Genomic DNA, 6,425 nt, shown 5'->3' with positions numbered 1-6,425 from the left:
CGGAGCAGTGGAAGCACGCAGAAGTCATTGCGATCGCGAAACCAGGAAAAGACCTGGTGTTCCCGCAACATTATAGACCAATTAGTCTACTGCCTACCCTCAGCAAACTTTATGAGCGCCTCCTACTAACCCCCATACAGGACTATATCACAAGAGAGCAGATTCTGCCGAAATTCCAATTCAGATTTAGGCAAAGACACTGCGCCCCCCAACAAAGCAGCCACGCACAGCTTCAATCGAAAGGGCTACTGCGGGCTTGTCTTGTTTGATGTAGCAAAAGCCTTCGACTCAGTCTGGCACACCGGGATACTACACAAGATGTCAAAATCGTTAAAAACTCTCTCTCCGGTAGGACTTACTCAGTTAAGATCGATGGATCCCTGTCGACCAGGAGAAGAATCAGTGCAGCCCACGGTGCGGTCCTGGGACCCATCCTCTACAATGTCTACACTGCTGACATCCCTAGGACTCGGCATGTACACACTGCACAATACGCAGATGACACTGCATTCTTCTCCTGCTCGACAAACAGGAACCTGGTTACGAGGCGTCTGCAAACCGCCCTAAACAGGACGGAAAACTGGGCCAAGCAGTGATGCATCACATTAAACTCAGAGAAGACACAAGCCATGCTGCTCACCAGACGTTATGGGAAACGCCGACTGCAGGGACAGAACTTGCCATGGAGAAATTCTGCGAGGTACCTCGGTATCACACTTGACAGACGCCTGACATGGAAGTGTCACATAGAGGAACTTCGCAGAAAAGCTCACGCCAGGATGCAGCCTCTGTACCCTGTATTGAACAGCACCAGTTCCCTTGACCCCACAACAGGTGTAGCGAAGTCTAATTCGACCGATACTGGAATATGCGTGTCCTGTATGAGGCTACGCAGCCAGATCGACGGTAGATCGCCTACAGAAGGTCCAAAACAGAGCGTTAAGACGTGCCTTACACGTCCCTGCGGCAGACCTGCATGAAGCTGCAGACATAGAACCACTAAAAACACGATTCCGTACCCTGGCAGAAGCTATCTATGCCACGGCGCGGAATTCACAAAACAAGTTAATAAACACTCTTGGGCAATACGAGCAGAATAAGGACAGATATAAAAGACCGAAGACTACTCCTGCAGTAGCACAAACAGCTAAATTAACAACTCTCAAAAAACAGCTACTCACAAAAGCACAGCACTAAAAACACACAAGAAAAGAGAAAGAAATGTCCAAATCCGACAACAACCTCCACCAACACTCCCTCTAACGGTAGAGGACAAAAAGAGAGAAGAGCCTCCGCCCCCCGAAAGACGCCGCCATGACTACGCTGTGCCGCACAACAAGCTTCGTGCGGCCACAGGAGACACAATAGCGGACCTCAAAGCCGCATTCGCGGCAGAGAGGACCGCCCTGCGAGATGAATTGGCCGCGGCACACGGGGAAATCAAGCGGTTGCGGGCTGAAGTGGCTTCTGCCACTGAAGCATTGCGGTTCACCCCACCTGCTCCACCCCCATCGGGGCGGGAGCCCGTAGAGAAAATGGATGCAACGGAATGGGACCCAGATCCTGCCCCGCCGCCTACCAAGAAGAAGTTGGAGGTGCGGATCTCCAAGGACTTGGAAGGGTTGCTCGAATTGGCCTCCTCCGGAAAGGTTGAGGCTGCCACCAAGCAAAAGGCAGCCCCGGTCTCCAATGAAGAACAGAAGAAGGCTGTTTCACGGCAGCCAACAGTCGTCCAAATCTTATCACAAGACGCCGGGAACGATCTCACCGACCTCCTCAAAAGGGGGGGGGGGGGGGGGGGGGAGCTCGTTCGCCGAGCCACAACGCAGTCGGCGCGTTAGGGCGAGGGAAGTCAAGAAGACGTCGATATCCGATCATATCCCATTCCCAGATCAAGCCACACCTTAAATCATCCCCGAAATATCTTTTCAAGATCATCCTACCAACAAACAAAGAAATACTACTCACGATTCATTCCCAAACCCATCATTCTAAACCCTTACATTATCAGACAGAAGGTATGGGCTGGCTCGAGCAGTCCCGGTCCTTCGAAACAAACCGAGGGATATAGAAATCCCATCCGACACACCACACCAAGATCTGGCACGACGGTCTACTCTAAAAACTACTGAAACTAGGATTGCCGCCCCCCCTCCCCCAAGACAGTAAGAGCCATTCAGTCGCTGCTACTACACAGACAATCCCAGGTACACGTAAATGACGAAATATCACCGACCTTCTCCCCACAAGCAGGAGTAGCGCAGGGCGTAATAATCTCCCCCCTGCTATACTCACTACACACTACGGACGTACCAGCTACCACCAGACCCAACGAACAACTCCAACTGTATGCAGACGACACGGCGTATTGGAATTCAGGACCATCGACAATCACAATCAACCGTGAAACGACGACCTACCTGACGATATTACAACAGTGGATGCAGAAATGGCGCATAAAGCCAAACGCGAACAAAACTCAGTTAATCCTGTTCAGACACCGCGACATGCCCAAAAAGACGAAACAAAACCCGGAAAACATCACACTAACGCTCTGGGGAACCAGAATGAATATGACCGACAAAGCCGAGTACCTGAGAGTGACTCTACACGAGTACCAAAACCTGGACCTCCGTGTCAAACAGACACTCGACAAAGCAAGACAACGCCAGTCCTTAATTAGACGAGGCCGGGGAATATTCAATGGCTGCAATGATAAAACAGCAATCAACACATACAAAACATTCGTCCGGCCCCTCTTCGAGTATGCAGCTGCCCCCCTAGCCCGTATGTCGCGAACAAAAACAGACTATATCAGACCGAAAGACGCATTCTACGTACTATTATGAGACTGCCACCCACCGCCCCCAGACAAGAAGCGTACGAAGAAGCGAAGGTCACTCACCTACAGACGAGACTCGCGGTCCTCCGCGCACGTTACGGCCGACGCATACTCACAACTCGCCCTGACCTCACACAGACAGACGTAGACACAAGAAACAAACTGAAATTCAAATATACATTTCCACCCCGAACTACGAGGGCTATCCACAACGTACATTACGTTTTGGAACTAAAAATAAAGTATTGGAATTTTTTTTATTATATACAGATGAAAGCCACACTTAAGTACTACTTTTATGCATAGTTGCCATTTAAATTAAGGCACACTTTAAAATTCGGCCGCCTGCGCCTTCTACCACGTGGTTACCTCTTTTGGGACAGAAAAGGTGTGATTTTTGTCGATTTCCTGGAGAAAGGCACTACAATAAAGTCTCAAAGGTATTGCAAAAGTCTGCACAACCTCAGAAGAGCAATATAAAACAAACGCAGGGGAAAGTTGGGCTCAAAGACCTTGCCGATTCACGACAACGCCCGCGCCCACACGGCAAATGCCACTCGTGGAGTTCTCGAATCTTTTAAGTGGGAGTTGTTTCCTCATCCGCCGTACAGTCCAGACCTGGCACCGAACGACTTCCACTTATTCCCAGCAGTGAAGAAGTGGTTGGCTATGCAGCGTTTTGATAACGACGCACAGCTTCACGAGGAAGTAACCACGTGGCTGATGGCGCAGGAGGCCGAATTTTACGACGAAGGAATTTCCGAGCTCGTCCATCGCTACGATAAGTGCTTTAATTTAAATGGCAACTAAGTAGAAAAGTAGTATTTAAGTGTGGCTTACATCTGTATATAGTAAAAAAAATTTCCAATACTTTATTTTTAATTCCAAAACGTAGTGTGCTTTGTGGATAGCCCTCGTATTATACACGACATACTAGCAACACACGCAGACATCATTCACGACCATGCACAAACAACACTAACAGCACATGAACCACCACACCTTCTGCCACTAGACCCGGACCCCGACCCAGTGTGAACTCCCACACACCGGCACAACCTAAACATTGCACAGCCAAAGGCCAGGAAGCAGAGCAAACTGGTCACCCACTTATTTAAAATCATAGTAACTAAAACATTAACGTTTCACATTGTCAACCAGCCAAGTACTTATCGTCTGAGTAATTGTGTACCAAATATATCAAAAATTTAGCTATATTCCAAACTTCTCTCTGTTAACGTAAGTCTAGCTTTTAAATCTTATTGTCAATCACATCACAAAATTGTAGTATGCCTTAATTCTTATTGTCAATCAAATCACATTGAGCCGTGGCGCGGCTCTCAGGCGCACGACGCTATCGATGACTCCTCTGGTTGAGAGGGTCCTAACGGGGGAGTTAGTGCGAGTACGGGAGTCTGGGACCAACGGCCATACCATGTTTAATACACTGGTTCTCGTCCGATCACCGAAGTTAAGCAACATCGGGCGAGGTTAGTACTTGGATGGGTGACCGCCTGGGAACACCGCGTGCTGTTGGCTCCCCTTCATTGAAGATAACGATCAACCCGACGAAGACGGCAGCCGTTCTGTTCACACGGAGGAAACCAGTTCTGAACGACAGACTCCAAATAGCTGACCAATTTATCCCATGGTCGCCGGGAGTGAAGTACCTCGGTGTCTACCTTGACAAAATATTACTCTTTACGCAGCATATTGACGACAAGAAGACGGCAGCCCAGAAGATGGCCAGGTCGTTGATTCCGTTCCTGAAGAGTAAGGATCTCATCCCTATAACTAAACTCCAATTGTATAAGGCAGCGGTGGAACCCACAATTTTGTATGGCTCCACCTCGTGGGGAACTACGTGCGTCTCCAGCTACTAACTCCAAGTGCTGCAAAACATTTGCTAACGATGGATCATAGGAGCTCCATGGTGGACAAGAAACGTCGACATCCGCACCGCACTCCACGAGACCACTATACAAGAGAAGGTCCATGACAAGGCTCTACGAGTTTGACAACATCGATGCCCTTAGGGACGAAGTTAGACAGTTAAAATCGGTAGGAACGGTAAACCCTGCAAGATGGCACAAGTATAGAGTTCCGAAGTCAATGACGTTTCACCCCCCCCCCCCCCCTCATAGGCAGTGTCATTCTAAGTTCAATGAAAATATCCTACAAGAGCAAACGCAAGTCACAGCTGAGGCATACTGGAACCTAGCCGATTTGGAACTGCAAGCGGCTACATACACAGTGCAGTAGAACTGAATCCTATTGCAAGTGTACTCGGGATCAACTTATCTGCAATTTCTGAATCTTTCTGGCAGCAAATTAAATGTTTCGGATTAATAGAACTACCAGTTACAGGAGTCAAAATTAAGACAACAATTGGGACACGTAGTAAGCCCATCAGCAGAGAAGTATCACTGGAATTTAAGAGTAGCGAATATTGTTTTGATATTAATTGCTTTGTGGTCAAGGATTTGGCACTGAATGTAATTTTGGACATGGACTTCCTGTACAAATATGATTATAGCATTTTTGTAAAGAACGGAGTGGTAGAATTTGATGCTGGTGGAAATAGACGAAGAATAAAATTTAAAGGGGAATTAAAAAGGGGGTGAGACAATGACTCATTTACAAAGGATAGATGAGGTAGGTGATGAAATGTGTGCCGACAGTAGATATATGAAAGTAAATGAAATGTGACATTTAAATGAAGAACAAAAGGTGCAGCAAACAGATTTGTTGTGTAAACATAAGGGTGTGTTCTCTCAAGAGACCTGGGAAAGTTTTAGATTACAATTACGTTTTGAGGGTATTGCCACATGAAGTAATAAGGGCCAAGCACTCTATAGCAATAACTGACAAAGAGGCTGTAAGGGCCAGGATACAGAAGATGTTGAAATGGGGCTTTTGGTCATTGTCCGTTGTGGTGGTAAGTTTGGAGCAGCAAAGTGCCGCGAGTGTAAGCATGGACGCCAGTGTATGCGAATAAACTGTGAAAGAACAACGTTAAAGTGTGTAGGTGCAAGACAATAAACAATGTGTACGAATTACACTGATTATCATTTATCCAGATCGGATTTATTGTGAACTTTAATACACATGGCGACAAAGAAGTGTTTTTTTTTTTTAATAAATAATTTTCTATCTGGACTTTTATAGTGTACCTCATTTTGATTTTTGCACAAGGTCATGGTATAGACAATTGTGTATTCAATTCACTGCTGTTCAAAGGCTGGCCAATATAGGACTCAGTATTAGGGGCTGCAAATGCAACCGTTCACTACCAACCCCCTTTGCAGATTAGCCATGTGTAAAATACAGAGTTTTTTTTCTTTGTTGAGAACCGTTCATGTATCAAACAAAAGATTAAGAAATATTATTCTAAAAAAGAAAGAAAACCCAAGACAAAAGAGGTAAAACGGAACCTGCAAACAAAATTTCAGCAGATAAAGTGAAAGTTATTGAACACATTAGAAGCTTCAGTACTCAAGTCACTATAGCAGAGCAAAGGCTGTCAACAAACGGTTTCTTAATCCAGACTTAAACCTAACAATTATGTACAAGCTGTACAAAG

At 46.4% G+C, this 6,425-nt stretch overlaps 1 non-coding gene across 1 annotated transcript; it reads left to right on the top strand.

Moving 5' to 3' along the window:
* Positions 1-4,262: 4,262 nt before the first annotated feature.
* On the top strand, positions 4,263-4,381 carry LOC126295507 (5S ribosomal RNA). The gene has a single exon (XR_007552501.1). It is a non-coding gene; the product is annotated as a 5S ribosomal RNA (ribosomal RNA).
* Positions 4,382-6,425: the final 2,044 nt, after the last annotated feature.

Source organism: Schistocerca gregaria, chromosome 11 (genome assembly GCF_023897955.1).
Source record: "Schistocerca gregaria isolate iqSchGreg1 chromosome 11, iqSchGreg1.2, whole genome shotgun sequence".
NCBI classification, from domain to species: domain Eukaryota; kingdom Metazoa; phylum Arthropoda; class Insecta; order Orthoptera; family Acrididae; genus Schistocerca; species Schistocerca gregaria.
This window is presented reverse-complemented; position numbering and strand designations above follow the sequence as displayed.